Consider the following 19,628-nt stretch of genomic DNA (forward strand, 5'->3'; position numbering starts at 1 on the left):
ATCAACACGCTCAGGTGACAATCACATACATAATTCATAATACTCAAACAATGTCGATCATCACAAATAAATTGTAACAAATTTTCATCTTGAAACCTAGAAAAAACTGAGGAAACCCTCTCTTCTCATTTAAAATTTCGCTTCAATCTGTAAGATAATATACACAATGATTCGTAAGTTTTCTAGAAATATGATAAAAATTTCAAGACAAGTATGTATGGTTTTCAAAATTTTGACAATATCCTAAGTCTTAAATCCTTTGACAGTATTATAAATCAAAGAGATTTCCTTAACATAAAATAGCTATCTACATTTTCGTTTCTCGCGATAACAACAATAATATTCTAGGCATGAAGAGAACATTTACTAATATTATAATCAGCTGCAAAGTGAAACTTCTTGTATCAAGTACTACCGATGTGTATTTATGGAATAATCACCTTCGGTGAATTACTTCGCTCACTAGTAAGTATTCAGGCTGTGCTTGGTACACGCGAAATTTTCGAACTGTTTCGCTTAAGGATATGAAGTTACGAAGCAATTTAGCAAGAGGTACGGGGCATTTATAAATCCGCTCTGTAATGGGTAGGAAAGAAATGTTGACCTACATTTTCCTTAACATTAAGCCATACGATTATAATACTTCACCAAACACTTTGTCGATTAAAAAATGGATCTGGATGCTCTATTTATCAGTACATATATGTATCAATTTTATTAAATTCAGTTTGATAATAATAAATATATCACGAATTACTTCCTTCTTCAAATAATAACTTGTAACTTTTCTAGAAATATGATAAAAATAAAAAAATTCAAGATAAGTCCGTATGGTTTGCAAGTTGATCTAATAATTCAATGTTGTTTGTATTTTTAATATATCAATCGTTTAAAATCTTCAACTTCTTTAATCATTTTTTCTTCTTCTCACAACACTCACACTCTTTCTGATTATCGAAACAAAGGACACGAGATTGAGACATAAAAATTCAAAGATCTCATTTAAAATTAATTACAAACTTTAAACTCTTAATTCTCCAAGAAAATATTGAAATGCAGAATATCGTGACCTCTCTAAGCTAATACACAACTTTAATTATTAACCAGACTTTTACTTTTACTGTGAAATACGTTTTTCCGCCGTTGTGTTACAGACAGAATGATTGACAGAATGATGACGGAATACAATTGCATGTAACAGTTTTATATTCACACGATTTTGCATTCTACGTTCGCCTGGTTCGAACGGATGGTTTTTCGAATTTCAAGTGGCCGCGTTGGTCGTAATCTATCGGTCGTTGTTTCCACAAATGCTCATTATTGAAGAGTAATGGCATCATGTGGTTTCTCTCGTGCAGCCGATATTGGTTGTCTGCGGGCATGCTTAGGAAACACCAAGGTTGGAGGAAATGAACTTTCACGGCGGACCAAAAGGAAGACAAAAATTTCTTGAGGGACTTGTTCCTTTTCGAGACACCATTGTTCTTCTGGTTGTGTTTAATGAGTACTGCTGTGTATGCGGTAAATGGGTATTCGTTTGTGTCTTGTAGCTGTTAAAAGACGTCTAGAACTGGAGATGCATCGTTTTTGATATGAAAGTAATATATCTCGGAAAATGCGTACCTCTCCTAATAGCATTATGCATTTCGAAATAAGAACGAATGAAATATACATTTTTATTGTCAATTAATTTAATTTTATAGCCTTTGCTCTTGTAAATGTTAATGACTATTTGACAATTTAATTCGCGGAAATTTTAATGATTATGAAATAACTGTTATCTGAATCTATCATAAAATAATTGTTCGAATAAAACAATTAGTCATAAAATTGCTTATATTTTTTTTAGTAAAAATCATAGTTATGCGAGAACAGAAAAATTTGTTGGCAGATAATTGCCCAAGATAAAGTGATATTTTAGAAACAAAATTTAGATTGAATGTGCGTATGAGTTATTCAAATGTATCAATTTTTAACTATAACATACATTGTTGAGTAATTTCGACTACGTTTTTGAAAGATAGCCCATATGCAATTAAAACTACGATACTTGACATTAAATATCAGTAATAGCGTTATAACGGCATTATATTATTTTTCGCAAATAAAAGATACGATTGATACTTTAAAAAATCTCTTCGCCGTAATTGATTTTGTTTCAACTTTCAATTACCTGTCTTAATAAATGTAAAATTTCGCTTCAATCTCATTTATTACTACTAAAAACATTATGTAATGATTGTGTACCTCTAACTCTATCACCTTACCATAGAATAATTAGGTTACAGGCAATTTATTTAAAACTGAACCTACTCTCTACCATTTTTTTACGACATGAAACAATATTCCTCGATTAAATTGACCAAAAGAATAAATATCATAAAGCATGTAAATATAATTATTGTGAAAGCGTCGTTTCAAAAACTAAATATGCATCAAACTGAATAATTACATTCATGTTACGAATATTATTAAGCTAAGCTTATTATTATCGATAGGCATCAGGTTGTGCGAAGTAAAATATAAAATAATAACTCTTCTTTCTTCTGTATTTTTAACAAATTTATAATGATACTATAGAACAAGCTTGAATATCAAAATTTTCGTATAAATATTAACACATACAGGGTGAGCAAGTTTAAAATTTTGCACCAGAGATTCGCTTTGTCAGTTGGCTGTGGTCTGATACGACACATATACGGGTGAATTGCAAACAGATACCTACAACGAACGTTCGTTTCAAAGGACGGCCTCTGCGTTTTCCGATAATGCAAGCGGTGTACCTGTGAAAGGCAATTACTATCGAGAACAATTTCTTTTAAAGGGGATGCCTGGCCAGAATATTTTCTCCTCGTTTTTTCCTCTTTTCTAATAAATAATCGATACTAAGCAAGGAATAGAAATAGTATAGCTTTCAAAGTTACACGTGTAAAACTATTTTCTTCTTTTATTAATCTATATAACGTATATAATTATAGCGAAGGAATTTCAAATTTATATGGTTACATATAATATATTTACTATATGTTGCCACGTTTGAACGAATGAATACTATTTTTAATCAGCCTTTTATTCCCTTGACCGAGATAGCTTAAACATATCGGAACTTTTCTGCAGCGAATATTTCAAATGAAAGATTGTATTTCAGTTAATATGAGCGACTAAGCGAAATTGTATCCGACGAACTTCAGGGAAATTGTATCGCAGCGCTTGTATTGCTGCTACAACTTATTGTACGTGTACAATACGGTTATAATGTTTTCGTTTACTTTTTGCACGTAATCAAGGGGAAAAATACGTTGGGCAGTAAAAGTGTTTCGTACCGAATGAAATTCTCCTTCTTCCTTTCTTATTCTATAGTCTGTTGAATTACAATGTTTCAGATTGGGGAAACTTTCTAACGGAATGCAGATTTAATTTTTGATTTTTCAGGGACGCTATATTTTTCTTTAAACACCGTAAAAGTTGTTAATATGTATATTTTGCTGGAACGTTCCAAGTGATTTGGAATTATGTAGTACTGTACAAAATTTTTCATCGATTGCAACAGAACAATAGATTGAATGAGATTTTCATGCGATATCATTCAAGCACAACAGTAACAATTAATGCGTAGTCTCCGTGGGAATTCCCTAAATGCGGATTATTATTACATAATACCATAATACCGCACGCTTAATATTTCCAATACAAAGCGAAGATCCAACTATTGTAATATTACAATATTGCACCATATCGACAGCTTTAATAAAATTAGATTTATAATACGTAATTTTTCTTTCTTCTGGCGACACTCCTTTTAATTTCTCTTCAAGATATCTATTTCTATTCAATACGTTTAACGTAAACTCGAGCGAGGCTCAAATTTCTTAATAAACCTATCTTTATTTGTAATTAATTAACTGCAAAAATAACTAATTTAATTGTTACAATATTAAAGGCCCGTATGAGAATTTTCGTGGAACTGTTATGTAATTGTTAAATCATCATCCGTTGTTTGAACATGCCCGCACGTACCAGCGAAATATTTATCTAAAGCTATCGATTTAAAAAACATATACTGAACATATATAAAAAAAAAAATATGAACTATCAATTACGAATCGAGTATTACACACGATAGATTATAAATAAGTTTTAGTTAAAATATAAAATATCGCAGTACAGAAACTGTTCTCGCGTTATATGAATTAAAAAGAAAGATCTATAGAATTATATGTTATAGTCGTTATAGTAATTCACGATTTGCGTACTTGAAGTACTATTTAATTTTCAGTAGCAAATGAGATTTGAGCAATCAGCGGTTTTAATAAATCCTTTCTCATTCGCAACTGATTTTATCTGGATTATTTCTTGAAATTATCTATTATATGCGGCAAGATCAATGAAACACGTATTCCATTCCAATTAATCTTGTAATCCAACCTGCTAAATTTCATTCTTATTAAAGTGTATAGAAAAAAATAGAATTTCCTATAATCACATGCACTAAAATATAAAATGATAACTCGTCCTTTTCATACGTCTACTACATTCTTAAGTTTTCTTATTGTATTCTTAATTCGGGTACGATAAAAATGTCTTTACAATTTCGTTATATTCATTGAAAAACATTTTATAGAATAAGGAGATCAGAAAATAACAAAGTTCCTAGTTCGAAGAACGCCATTATTAACTTATCTGATTGACCATATCAAATATGCGAATTCACGCTTGTATACGGCTATTTCTCGACTCTTTTAGTCTATAATTTCGATCTGCTTGTATTTCAAGCATCAACTGCTTTTGAATACTGTGTTATTAGCAACAAATCAACTGTTTGCATGATCCTTAAAGGTATATGACTTAATCTCAATATACGAATGTTTTACGAGCGTTTGAGGCATGCTGTGGTTAACGGAACGAGACTTATCGGCTACTCTTATTGAAAATTAATTTGTAATATCACTAAAATTATTTGAGAAAGAAAGATAAGATGACTAAAAATCAGGCGTCAATTTAGATAGTATTTTAAGAAATATTACCGGTTATTCAAGACAAAGAACAGGAAAATTAGCGTTTCAAATGAAAGTAATGTTGTAGCATTGTAAGCAGAATTGTTTGTCACTTGACTTAAATAGAAATAGTAAAGAGAATGAACAAACAGGTAGCTCGTGACTTAAGAGATACAGAGAAACCTTAGCCACCTTGTTTCTTCAGAGAAACAGACAGGATCTACTTTTGAAACGTATCCTTACTTGCGACGAAAAGTCGACCTTGGTTCAATGATTCGATAAAGAACATGCAAATCACATGCCAAATTCGCCGGTTCATCTACAAAAGATGCCTACTCCTTTTCTACAGAACTTACTGATTACCTCTTCTTACGACTTAGGATTATTATTAGAGCGTACTCATATTATAAACGATTATATAAAATATGTGTGGAGATAGTAAGAATAAAATAATTTGTTATTGTAGAACAAGTGAAAACATTAATCCTTATGAACGATAGCGAAAGATTCCTGGGAATAAAGTACAAAATTTTATTATATTGTCTTTGTGTAATATCTAGATAATTATTTGAAGAATTATAAAAGCAACATTCGAAAAATCTTTTAGTTCTAGAACAGAACATTTTTATCAATCTGAAATAATAAAACTAGTTAATCACTGGCGAAAGGAATATGGAATATCATATGGAAACTATCTTAGTTACATATACATATTGCTTTGAAGAAATTATCCGTATATGTGTGTGTTATAAAAGTTTTGTTCCAGGAAACGACATTTCATACGCAAGAACCCCGTCTAATTAAAAGCATCACATATCAGTATCACAATACGCATGTAGAAATCACACTTCTTTTAATTCGCAATATTTATATAAACTAATTATATGCTTGTTAAACAAAATTTATCAGACCGCACCAGTTTGTAATATTAACATTCGTGGAATATTCTTTATGCCACTTTACACTCTCTATTGATTCAGACAAACAATCTTTCTCAAACGTGCTCTATACATCACTAAAATTATGTATTGCTCTGTTGCCATAATTTGGAAACGAAACAGTGTCTGCTACAAACTTGACTTCGAGTTTTGTTTTCCAACTTCGATAAAGGTATAATTCAATATTACAAACGAGCAAGAATTCAGAGCTAGCTTTGATGAGAAAGAAATGTTTCAAGAACGAGTAGAGCAATGGGAAAAGTAGGCGTGACAGTGAGCTGGCATCGAACAAAACTAATCTGGGGCAAATTGCACCCTTGACCTAGCCACGTTAATTCGCGTATCCCGTAGAGCTGAGGTTATATGAACGAACTGGTGAGTTTCGGTTGATGGGGCCAGTTGTTGAGTGCGTGGGTACATGCTTGTGCTGGCGTAGTAATTTCGTAAAAAGAAGAATCCATGTCGTGCAACAGAAACGAAACACGCGAGCTACGCTCAACTCCTGATCGACCGATCGGACACGCGATACTGTCGAAAAATTTCAAATATTTGCGTGAGTCTATCGATAAAATGGTCAAATAAATGTGTATCTAGCGTATTTGATAAGAATTTACGATATTGATTTATGTCATATCAAGAGTTACAGAAATTAATTTTTCGAAACATTTTCTTTAGATTATTGGTGACTATTCGCAAGAATAAGCATTTAATTTTATGCTACTTTTTATTTTATTATAGAATTATACACAAATAAAATGTATCGAATGTATAAAATGCTTCCAATATTGGAATATCCTCATTATTATAGTAGGATAATAGGTATTCTAATATTAACGTCCGGTAACGTACTGAATTGTAATTCAATTGATTGTTGAATTGTAATTAAACGTAAATCCTATACATTAATATATGTAGTCACAACGTAAGAAACTGAAATGTATAATTAATTAAAAATTGATTTCCATATACGATTGGAATATTAATTGGAAAAACAGTGTAAATAGAATACACATGGAATCGAGTATTCCTCTTCGGATTTGTTGATTAAAACAATGTTCGTTTGTTAATGCCGATACGGTTTCATAAAAAGAATTTAAATTAAGTTTTATTATAAAAAGATTAAAATATTAATTTTAATAATGACGTCAGTGACAGTAGTTATTAAATAGTAATTTTGCATATTTGATAATTCATAAAATCATAATGTTAAGTTCTTAATATTTTTATATGTAAACGCAATGAACACTTTTCTTAAAGAATTTAAAGATACAATTACGTATTAAGAAAATTAATACCCTAGTTTTTAGAAAGTAGAAAAGGGTAATAAAAATAAAAGTACGATTTCTAAGTAACTATGCCTCAAGTAATTTGATACTACAAAGATTTGAGGGACCCTTGTTCAAGTCCAGGTCAAATACAGGGTAATGATAATGTCCTCGCCTTTTGGTATTGAAATCCTTTTTCAATAAAACTCTAAACTAATAGGGTAGACCAAGTCTTTTCATTCTTATCATATACAAAAGGCGCTCTTGAATACGGGTATTCGAACATTACCATCTTTTACAGATAACATTATTTGGTAGCGCTGCGTCATTTCTTTCACGACTTATTGAAATACGATAAAACCAAATACGTGTCCTTTGATGTGTATCATTTTCTGCTATCGTGAAAATGGGCTTCGGAACTTCCTTCTGAGTTTTATCTTTAGTATTTACAATATGAATATGCATATGTGCGCGTGCTACATTGACAGGAATTTTTTGTAACGAAAGTTTTACAAATCTTAGATAATCTATATATAGAACTAAATCGCGGATAATATTTAATTGAAAAAAGTACTGAGATTTATCTAAATTTAACGTATTACTATCGATAAAATATTAGAACTATATAAAGTTACTATCTTGAAAATATTTTATTCAATAAATTTATTATTGGATATACAAAATTTACTTATATTTATATTTATATAAATATAAGTAAATATAATTTTTTATATTAAGAATAACTAGTTTCTTTTGAAATAAAACTGTAAAAAAATTTGTTGTTACATAAAAAGGTTTACTTTGCCAATCGTAGAAAATATTTGTTGAATGTACATATATTTATTAATAGTCGTACAATATTTGTTTCTTTCTCACAGATAGAAGAACTTTTATCTATCATATATAAACATAATATAAACACAGTTTATACATCCATATACTATATTTACTACACTGTACAGTACATATTCTTATGCTTGAAGGCCGTGTTTCGGCACGCTCGTTTTCTAGAACGTATTTAGCGAAACATCTTTTTTATCGCTCTACGAGAGCTCCATTATGCTAGATCGTCAGATTTTCGTGCCCATTTCCCACCTCTTACATACTAATTCTCTCTTCAAACATTTTTTTTATAAGTCGGCTATCAGCAGTTTTTTCTATCTTTATCGACTATTTCATTATTCAGAAATATTTCAGTCTTTAATGATCTGACGAAATAACTTGACCTACATTTGAATTTGGATTATAAAAATAAATAATTAATACGTTATACGGTGTGAGAACTATACTGACAACACTAAACACGCAAAAAATTTTGTTGCGTATCAATAATCGAACAAAATCGATGAATTTCACTTTCCTCCACAAAACTCGAAAAAAAAAAGAATGAAAACTATCAGAATTAAGATTTTCAAACATACATGTTTTATTAAAGACATACAAGGTTGAAATATATAATATGTTAAACCTCAATGCGTTTATTTATCGTTCATAGAATCGTCGTTCTAGTCGTCACGAACTTGGAAAAATCTTTGCAATTCCAATGATCTGCATATCATCTGCATGCGACTAGCGACATGTAAGGTATAATATGATTTTCCTATTACTGAATGTGTGTTTCTCATGAAACTCGTTTCACCTTCCTTTGCGTAATTAAACTTCGTATGACACAATACAAGAGAACTTTCAGCGTACGTACAAGCCACTGCAAAGTTATAAAAATTTGAATAATGGTTTATAAAATCTAACAAACTAAATATAGTAGCAGAAAGGAAGCAATCAATTTCTCAACTCCAAAAATTAAAATTTTAAACCTGATCTACCCTTTTGTTTCGTATTTTTCGTTGATCTCGTGCATTGAAGTACGCTGACCTATAAAAAGGATTATAAGGTTTAAATTATATTGGATATTTACATTTCGGTAATAAAATAAATATTTTAATCAAGAATAAATAATGTTTTATAAATCTGAGTTCAGAATTTTAAAATTTAAATGCATGTAGCATTTAGACGATAGTTTTTCATCAGGGGTTAAATTCATTAAAGTGTGATTATTCTGTTATTTGAGGATCGATTATCCAAATACGGCGTAATCTTTGTCCAATTTTATGAAATTATAATGAAATTTGATCTATATAACATTATACGAATTTCTGTCATCAACATCATTGTTCTTATACATTTTGGCAATATATTTTTTAATTGAATAGATAAAATCGATAAGATTTAACTCATTTTCCTTATTATAGTATTGCAATACTATAGGTTGCGAAATTAACATTGGAATTATAATTTTCAAAAATATATTCCAAATTATTCAGCTCTCAATTATTTCTATCAATCAATAACTCCATTTCTTCGATCTGTTATATTTTGATTTTAAATCCACTAACACTTCAGCTTTCTTATTTCCTAACCACTCATGCATGACATAGTTTTACGCCTAAAACGGTCTTGAAGTTTTCATTGTTGATGTTTCAAATCAAGTCAGAGTCCCTGCAACAATTCTTTTTAGAGTACCAGCGGTTGGCATTTAAAAGAATTCTGCAATATTGCAGTAACGACACGTTTAAACAATAAATGTTCCGCGAGACCGTCAACTGACAAGCCTGGCTCATTTCTCAATTGAGTGTCGAGAAGAACGAAGGGATGGAGGTTAAAAAAATGGAGCTGATGAAGCGGCGTAAACAGAACCATCAGCTATTTGACTCGCGAGCCTGTTCAAAAATTGAAACGCGGCCTGTAGTGTTTGAATGAATTGTGCTCGGCTGTCCAACGAGAGGAATCTGCCATTGTTCAGGTTGCATTTGCTCATGTGAATTCTGTTTTACGTTCGGCAACAATGCATATACTCAGGATCAAACATACAGCAGAATCATTTAGTTTACACGATATCAAAGCCACTGTGCGTTATTACGGCGTGTTAATCAGTTGCAACCACGGTTATACCATGGATGCGAAAGGGCGGAAGTGGATACAACGGGGGTTGTTTATTATATTTTAATTACTTCTACACGGTTGGATCGCATACTGTTTTCATTCTTTTTAATCTGACGTTAAAACGCGTTCACCGATTTGCGATGTTCGATTCAATATGGTTTAAGCGACTGAAATAATGCGTCGGAAAAGTAAAACGGGAACGTGGACGTTCTTCAAACAGTGATAGCGTTATGCTTTTGTTCTTTTACATGTGAGCAATGTTCTATACGGCATAGCGTACGGCTTCGCGTTGTTCATTTCAGGCACCGAATTATTACAAAAATATGAAATAATTGAAGAGTTAATATAATATACGTAATTTATATATTAATTTTATTGACGCTAAAATTGGCTATAATTTTGTATGTAGTAGATATATTTTTTATATTTTTGAAATGGTCAGTGAGCAACGAATTTTATTTCGGATCGAACATAATTTGTGACGCTATGGATAATTAATAAAAGGTAATAGGATAATTAATAAAAAATTGTGGGTAATAACTCTGTCTTGTATATAATAAAGTATGTACAGTAGTTTTACGTGAGTATGAAACTAATGAAAATTAAGGATTTCTTAATTAAATATTTTCCACTCTTAAACAGAATATCCTCAAGCATGTGGAAAATACGCACATTGGAGAATATGAATTTATCTATCTGATGATTTCAGTAGAATTTTAGTTGAGTACTTCATCAAAAAAGAGAATTCGATCAATTATACGAATAAGAGCAATAAACGTATATTTTCCCGTACAAAGGAATTAAAAAGTGATAAGCAAATACACATATACGTCAGCAATGAACTTTTTCCTATTTAGGTTTGAATTATATTCATCGTTAAACTGTATACTTTTTTATTAAATTGAGAATGAAGAGATAAACATGTCTTCTGAAAGAATAAAACAATATTGAAATACAATTTCAGTTGTATATTCATTACAAAACGTTTTTCATCAATATCGGAAATGAAAAAAGAATGAAATTTCAAAATAAAGGTTGTTTGTATTGCTAAATTTTTAAAAACTATTTTTATAAAAATTCCATTTCAATAAATATTCGATATCATTTTAAAAATGCGTAGTTATAAGGTTTCAATATAAAGTAATATCTATATTTTATTTATATTCTACGCAGTTAAAACATATTTATGTTACATAAAATATGAAACTTGTACACACCCGTTTAATATAAAATATTATTTTTATATGAATAGTATTACATAGAAGAAAGAGTCAGAATAATTCCATTGCATTGTATGGATGTATATGTACGTCGCACATGCATATGACGAAGATAAAGCGAAGAAAAATAAGCACAGCACTGGAAACTGTGGTAGGCACATTGTGATGACATGGAGGATATTGATTTTCGAATTTTCATTGCGCCGTACAGAGAATAAAGGCAAAAATGCATTTTCTATGTTGAACCGAAGCGTATTGCTTTCAAATTGCGTACTCCAGTTGAGGTTCTCAGCACATGTGTTCGTATATATGTACGTATGCGCATACATTGTAAATATTTAATTTAACCACGATACGGGAAAAGCTCTATACATCAATTTTCTTACGTTGAACACGAAATATGATTTATGAAAAAGCAAAAACTTATTCATATATACCTCTTTGCTCGACATAATACAGCAATTAAGATTGAAGTAAATCTTTATCTTTAATTATGTACTCTAAATATTTTAAATATTTAGTACATTTAGTACAATATCAACAAAGGAGATTATTTACACGAATCTGCACTTGAAAGCCAAATTAATTCTAGTCCTCCTTTTTCGTTAATTAAGTTATACATATATATTATAAATGGTAATAAGTTAATAAGTAAGTAAATCATCTTGCCGTCTTAGCAGAATGTACTAACAGAATAATGGAGATTCGCGTTACCATCAAGTTGGAAGATATTTAGTGAAATTAACTACTTTAAGTAGAATGCTCCCTTAGAGTCAGACATATGCACATTCTATATCAACCATTTAGTAATTTTATTCAACTTCATTCTGTTTAATATTTTGTATTCAACCTGAAACAGTTAATTTTTCTGTGCTCACTGAAAACTGTTTATTATTATTTTATTTAAAACAAAATAAAACATACATACGTAACGTAAAAACCTTTACCTTCACTCAAATTGACCTAAGTTCTCTGTAACAAGAAACAAAATAATTTTCGATATATATTGAAATTGTATTTATATACAAATACATGTAGTTCCTGTATGCTATTAACTTAATGAAGATGGATAAGATTAATTAAAATTAAAAAGATTTTTTATCTATATTAGGACATGAAGCAAAGTGTGAACGACCATGTACACATACCGAAAGATTATCTTGTACGTTACATAATTAATTATGGAATGTATGTTTTTGTATTTGCTTTAATCTATCAAAAGCAACGAGAGCCAATGAAAGGAATGATCGTCCATAACGAAAGTAAGTTAATTAATTAATCTAAAAGAATATGAAAATTGAAGATAAAGATTGTTATTCCAACATAAAGTATAGACTATGCATACTTTGAATCTTCTTTTCAGAGAAATTGACGAAATTCAATGACAGTGATGAGGTCAAGAAGCTGCTGAGCTTGGCAAGTTTCACAGTGCACACAATATGCATATACCTACGTATAATATATTCAGGTCCGAATAGAAAATCAAATGTTCGAAGAGTTTGCAAACTCTCTAGAACTCGTCACTAAGAATTTTGAAGAAAATACATTTCAGTGGATTCAAATACGTAGCAGGTTACCAGGGTTTATAGGAAACTATGAAAGGATAAAGATGATCCTCAGAATGATGTCTCGAGATAATAGAAGTGATAGGGGGAAAGTAAAAGAGAGAAATGACATGGTGCTAAACCTTAGACCGAGGAAAATAAAATTCTGCCGTGATTAGATTAAATGATATGGTTGTCTGATTTGAGACTAATTATGAATGTAGGATATTTGCACATTATAGAAATACGTTCTATAAATGTTACAACATACTCACAATCAAGTAATTTAAAAATTTCGTCAAAATAACTTCCGTAAAGTAAAAATACACGTAATTCACCGATGATAAGGGAAAATATGACAATTTTGATTTTTATCGGCGAATGACACATTTAACGTTTAAAATTATTGCTTTCATTTGAAATGATCAGTCATATGAGATTGGGAATATCGCTTTCTACTTTTCCCTTTGATTCTCTCTTGATGTTGTGTCATCTCTTTCCGTGTGGTAGAAAATATAGAAAATACACAAATATCGTACACCAATTAAGTAATTACGAAAAGACCTATTTTGGAAGAATTTATCTTCTCTATAAAATATTATAAAATCTTTATTCCATAATATTGAGTATAAAAGTATATAATATTTAATTCTTTCTCTATTGTCACAATTCCCATATTTTCCGAAGTGGCCAGGAAATAAATATATTCTAACAAAAATTAATATATAAAATCATTCTTCTTTAAATATAATAACAGTGTAATAAATAATTGATCATAGATATTGTAACTGAAATTTTATTCTCTGATTAAACCTAGATGTTTGCCAAAATATTTCTTACCGCGCGCTATTGACTTTTATAGTAAATCATTTCGGCTCACAAAGGACTGCATTCAGTCTGTCAGCAATATCATTTGTCTCCTCAACTACAGGTTGAGTGTGACATTAGCATAATAGGTATAATAGATAGCATAGGTATAATAGGTATAATTTTAGGCAACGAATAACATCCCTTATCCTATTTATATTAGATCTCTTCTACGCAAAATCTTTAATTATGTTGTGTACAACAATAAGTACAGACAGATACACAACATTCATGATATACGTATTCCATTAAGAGAACTAACATATTGGGAAGATCAATCATGTCGACTAGTTGGAATCTATGCCTAGAGAAGACTATTCCTAGATCGTTTTCTTCTGATTTTATCCCGATCAAGTTCCAGAAATGCGTGCCTCTTCATGTCGTGTCAACGATGATAAATCAACTTGAATTTCGGTCCTATAGCTGTCAGGGGGATACAATCAAGACATGAAAGCGAATCAATCTTTTCAGGTAAAGCGCTAGATAACTGACGATATTGCCTCGAATGCTTTTTATCGACTATATCTTCACGACCTAAATCATACAATATTGTCTGTAACTACTTTAGTACGTACTTGTTTCAGTGAAATTGCATATTTATCGATTTCATAGAAAATTCAAATTAACGTATTGCGAGTCTAGCTTTTCACTTCAACGTTAAAAGGTTCTAATTTATCGTTGTTTTCCAAGAAACCATTATAAAACACTTTATTTACTTCATGTTAATGTCTGTTTTGAACTTTTTGTTGTACAAAGTTAAACATCTGTTGTCTAATACATCAAGAGTATCATTAGTTCCTGATATTTTGTGAATTTGTCTGCTTTTATCGCAAGCCAGGAAGTTTTTGAAATAATTAAAGCACCTCGGAGATAAGTGTGAAATTACTCTAAATAGATTTGTTTCAAATTGCTCACATAGATAATGAGTGTCTAATTTTACTGGTGAACATTCTGTTGCAAGGACACATTCTGTTACAAAAACTTCATTGCAAGTTTAGGTTTTAATTATCATATTGTTTGTAATATCGAGTAAATAGGAAACAATTTCCTATAATATATATCGAATGTTTAATTGAATATGTATATTGAATCATTAAAGCATGAATTTACAATATGCGAAAGAAAATTATGAATTGGACATTCTAATGAAAGTCCGTAATTTGTGTTATCATATAATGAGTTGAATCAAGGTACGTATTTATATTTTGAAAGCTCTTCAATATTTATATGGGAGTATATATTGTTAAAATGTAAAATTTCTGTTTCTCAGAACGACATAACGACATAAAACGAAATAGAGGGCAACAATGGCTAGATTTACAATAAAAACGTGAAACTCTCTGAGGCTCGGGATTCATTTTTTTTGTCCCTTTTTTGTTTCTTCTCTTTTTTTTTTGTTCTGCATTCTCTATCATTCGTATTGCCCACTTAGCTTCTGTTTATTTTCTGTGAGTTGGAAATCCGAGTGCTTAACGGTATGTAACATTAGCTATCTTCTTTTGTAAAAAATATCCGTACAGAAAACTAGATACCTTTCACATTTTCCTTTCTGTTCCTCCTTGTAATCACATGTAATATAATACTGACCGTTAGATGATCGAGAAATAATTGTCGAGTAAATTGAAATTAAAAGTAGCAGAAATAGTAGTAGTAGCAGTAGATACGAAATTGGAATAAAAAATTGAAACTGATGTAAGATGATTAATGATGAAATATTCAGAACGATGTTTACCAATACACACACTTTTGTAAACCATAAGTGGACGAATGCTCGGAAATAATTAACAATTGCCATTGATAGTAACATCACACAATAAAGCTTTAAAAATCAATCATTAATGATTATTGGCCAATAAAACTGAAATTAGTCTTTTATAATAATTCAGCTTTATGTTCATTTCGATCTGGCAGAATCTCAACATTTCTAGGTATATCCGACGGAACTGTCAAATGGCGATGACACGTTGATGTAAAATGAATAAAGACACCACACCGTCGTCGCGTAATTACTGGAAATTGATACGCATACTCATATGTATGACGTATAGGGGAGCAATGATGTATATACATAGATCATTTCAGCTAAGCGATGACAACATAATGTTCCCTATCAGCAATGTCTATACACGTCACTTAATTATGAGCCAGTCTTTGTCTTTTCATGAAACAGAGATGGAGGCAGACGAATAGTGAGTGAAAGAGAGAGAGAGAGAGAGAGAGAGAGAGAGAGTGTGTGAGAGAGAGTGAGAGAGAGAGAGAGAGAGAGAGAGAGAGGTTAGGGTGGAGAGATGGCATTAAGCGTAACTTGATTGCTATATATCAAGAGATTCCAGAAACTACTGATTAGTATACGATTAGAAACAAAATAAGCGAATAGGTAGTGGATGTAGGTATCAACAAAGTTCTAGGTATCAAACTAGTATTCGCACTATATACTATATCTATATCACTATATCACTATAATACATAGATTATTTAGTAAATAATCGAAATTAATACTTGCATCTTTGTATAAATAAGCCGTATTTATTGACACTTTGTTAATAGCTATTTCTACTGTCCAGCCACTTATTTTTGTCCCCGACTGTATATGTTCAGCTCATAAAATTATATAAAACCAGAGTCATGAAAAATCTATGTATTTCTCGTTTTTGCAATTTCCTGTGCGTAATATGTACACTAATTAAACGAACGTGTAACCAATTTTCACGCTGAACTGTGATCCGTATGTCTAGAATCAGAAATACGTTACTGAATTAAGTATTATCAACTATTAAATCACCAGGAAATTGGATTTCCTTGCTGGCATAAGAATCAGTTGATGTGACGTTAATTATATTTGTATAAAATAGTTGTTTAGAATTGAGTTTACAACTAAATGAACACCGACGCTCAAAGCTTTAGGATTAAAAGAAAGAAAAAGAGATACTTGGATTTTTTGATGGAAAAAATATGATCGTATATGTTTAAAATTTTATATTAATTAAATTAGATACGATCCAGAGAATGAAATAAATCAATTGATGTTTAATTCAATAGCGATTGAAGATAAATTATGAAGAACACAATCAGTTTGAGAGTCGAGTTTTGGATTATGACTTCTGCTTTAAGGGGAGGATATAGCAATACAGCTTTTGTTCTAGGATAAAACTTCAAATCCACAGATTGGTCCATAAAAAACGTTAAAAACTATTCGCTGGCTTGTTCCTGAGAGACTTCTAAATTTATGGCACATTTATTCATTACCGAATTAAGCCATCGAGGAAAAGCGAGAATCATAAGGCGATAAATATTCATTTCTATTATATTACGACGATATCTTCTACTTACGATGAATAGACGCTAATTTCTTTCAATCAAAAATTTATTAATGTACGAGAAGAAGAATTAGTAATATATAATTCGAAATGCTTTATTATTTCTTCTTCATACTATATATTATAATATTTATGCATTACATTATAACAATTTTCATAATGAAATTAATGAAAGCTTCAATGTAAAATGATATCTATATAATCTACAGTTTTATAATTTAAGATAAATAATAATCAAATAAGATTTCCTTTCTGCAGATAATAAGATAAGATTTTTAAAGAAATTATATATTACAAGATGCTATCGCGAACGAATACCAGGAAAATTGTATTTATATAAATTTATTACGAAATAAACGACAAAAATGCGTCTTCATTGCATTTACTCGTTCAGAATTTAGGAATTTTAGTCATGGTGAGTGTTATACGCTTTAGGATCGACTAGATAAATAAAGGACACTATTACCAGAGTAATAGACTAGTGATAAGAACTTTAATACCCTAGTATTAAGAGTCGTGAAAGCTTGTAAAGGGTGGATAACAGGCAAAACAGGAGATTGAAGTACATGCAAAGTACGTAGACAATAAGAAATGTTATGTTTTTAAATGTACCAAGGGTATTTAAGTTCAGCCTTGGGCCAATTTTTAACGCGTAAGGATAATTTAAAGTCACGCACATAGTTATCTCATTACTCAGTGTGCTGATCAATTGAAACGGAATTAACTTCAACTTACACACACAAACAAGATTTATACATTTTAACTCAATCCTTATGATAGAAGGAAAGGGTCAGTAAAGAAAAGAGCTCACAAAAGTTGAAGAACTCACAAAAGTAACTAATTTTTTACTCCTAATATTATAGTGGAAATTTATTTGCAAATAAGAAGTATTGTAGTGTATCACAACACATACGTACAAAATTTTTAACTATCGTTACTCTGGAAATTCTAAAATCGTTTTGTTTTTTCTTGTCAATTAGCCTAGTCTCACAATTTATATATCGTTAATTGTTCTTTATTTTCATGTAATAAATATGATTTAAGTCCTAGCAATATCATAGAACTACTTTTATGTAACTGCCTTGATATGTAACCTTAATAATCAATCGAGTGACAACAGCACAAAAAATATAATTTATCTCCACAACGAACCGCCAAATTCTAATTTGTGTAAGATATATAGTTTCATTCCACAACAAATACAAACTCGAACTCCATAAAATTTATGATATATTGAAATTTATTAGGAAATAAAAAGTAATTCATAAAATAATATAATGAACAATTATCTATTTACTCATCGTTAACAACTCACGAAAAATCTTCCAAGCTCTCAATCAAAAAAAAATCTAACAAAATACACATTCTTCTTCATACACATTTAATAATCTTTAAAAACAAAGAAGTGCTAAAAATTTTAGTTCTCTCGATCGCAGAAATCCATTTTACAATATAATATACACATTTATACATATAATATATGTATAATATACACAGATATATACATATATGTATATATACATATTCTACATTCAATTCATTGAATTGAACTACGCCACAGTTTGTATTTCTTGTAAAAGGAAAGGAGAGTTCTATACATGATGAAGTCAGAAATTAATCGTACGCTAGAGAAGATAGAAGAGATACCTCTATCTTGAAACATCATTGAACAGTGATCATGTGACACGGATAACTCGACATAGGTTGGCTACTGATGATAACATTGGCGGGTATTTCCTCCCGACTTTCCGCCGAGGGTCTCGTCTCGGTTGTTGGATGATTTCAGTGTCACGCCGTGGGCGATCGTATGCCAGCATAGTTATTAAACGCGTTCGTTCAATTCCCCCGAGCGATCAAGCTTCCCCTCCGTGGAGTTTGCTACATCACTTCCATCAGCATGCCATCGTAACACTGATATTTATGGAACACGCCTGCCCTCCGTCCAAGTGTAAATCCGATTTGATCTCTACCTATATTAAGCTTCCAACAAGCCCTTGAATCGGTATAGAAGAAAATCGGCCTACAATATGGATCGTCAACACCTCTGTTTTTGACAACACGTCTTCTAGAAATTCTCCATGGTACTATGGTTTTGCATTAGTCACGGTGTATCGACGTTTTGATCGATTCTTTCGTGAATTCAGAATGGCTAGAGCAAACGATGGAAGCTTACTTTGAATGAAATTTACAGCTTCTACGTTGGTGAACAAATCACTGATAGCGATCGTGTAATGAATAAAACTAATTGGCGGTTTTTTATAATTAACACAATGGAATTCTCTTGTACATTACCGAAGCAATAGTTTGGATACTTTAAAATTGACGAACGAATTTAAAATTAGCAAATTTGAACGAAGTGTATTTATTAAAATTATTGGATGTGGATACGAAGGAATTGATTGTTATTAGATGTACGGTTAAAATAATGAAAATATACAAAAGCAAGTTACTGCGATGTTTCATATAATTTATACGAATTTGAAGAGTCAAGGTTTTAATTAAATTTATTTCCAGCTTGTGTTTTTCATTACAACGGGACAAAA

The 19,628-nt window shown here is 30.7% G+C and overlaps 1 protein-coding gene across 1 annotated transcript in view; it reads left to right on the forward strand.

Annotated features, from left to right (window-relative positions):
- Nucleotides 1-19,628, forward strand: part of mAChR-B (muscarinic acetylcholine receptor) — a 58,573-nt gene that overhangs the window by 15,413 nt on the left and 23,532 nt on the right. The window lies entirely within an intron of this gene.

This window comes from Bombus vancouverensis, chromosome 9 (assembly GCF_051014615.1).
Source record: "Bombus vancouverensis nearcticus chromosome 9, iyBomVanc1_principal, whole genome shotgun sequence".
Taxonomy (NCBI): Eukaryota; Metazoa; Arthropoda; class Insecta; order Hymenoptera; family Apidae; genus Bombus; species Bombus vancouverensis.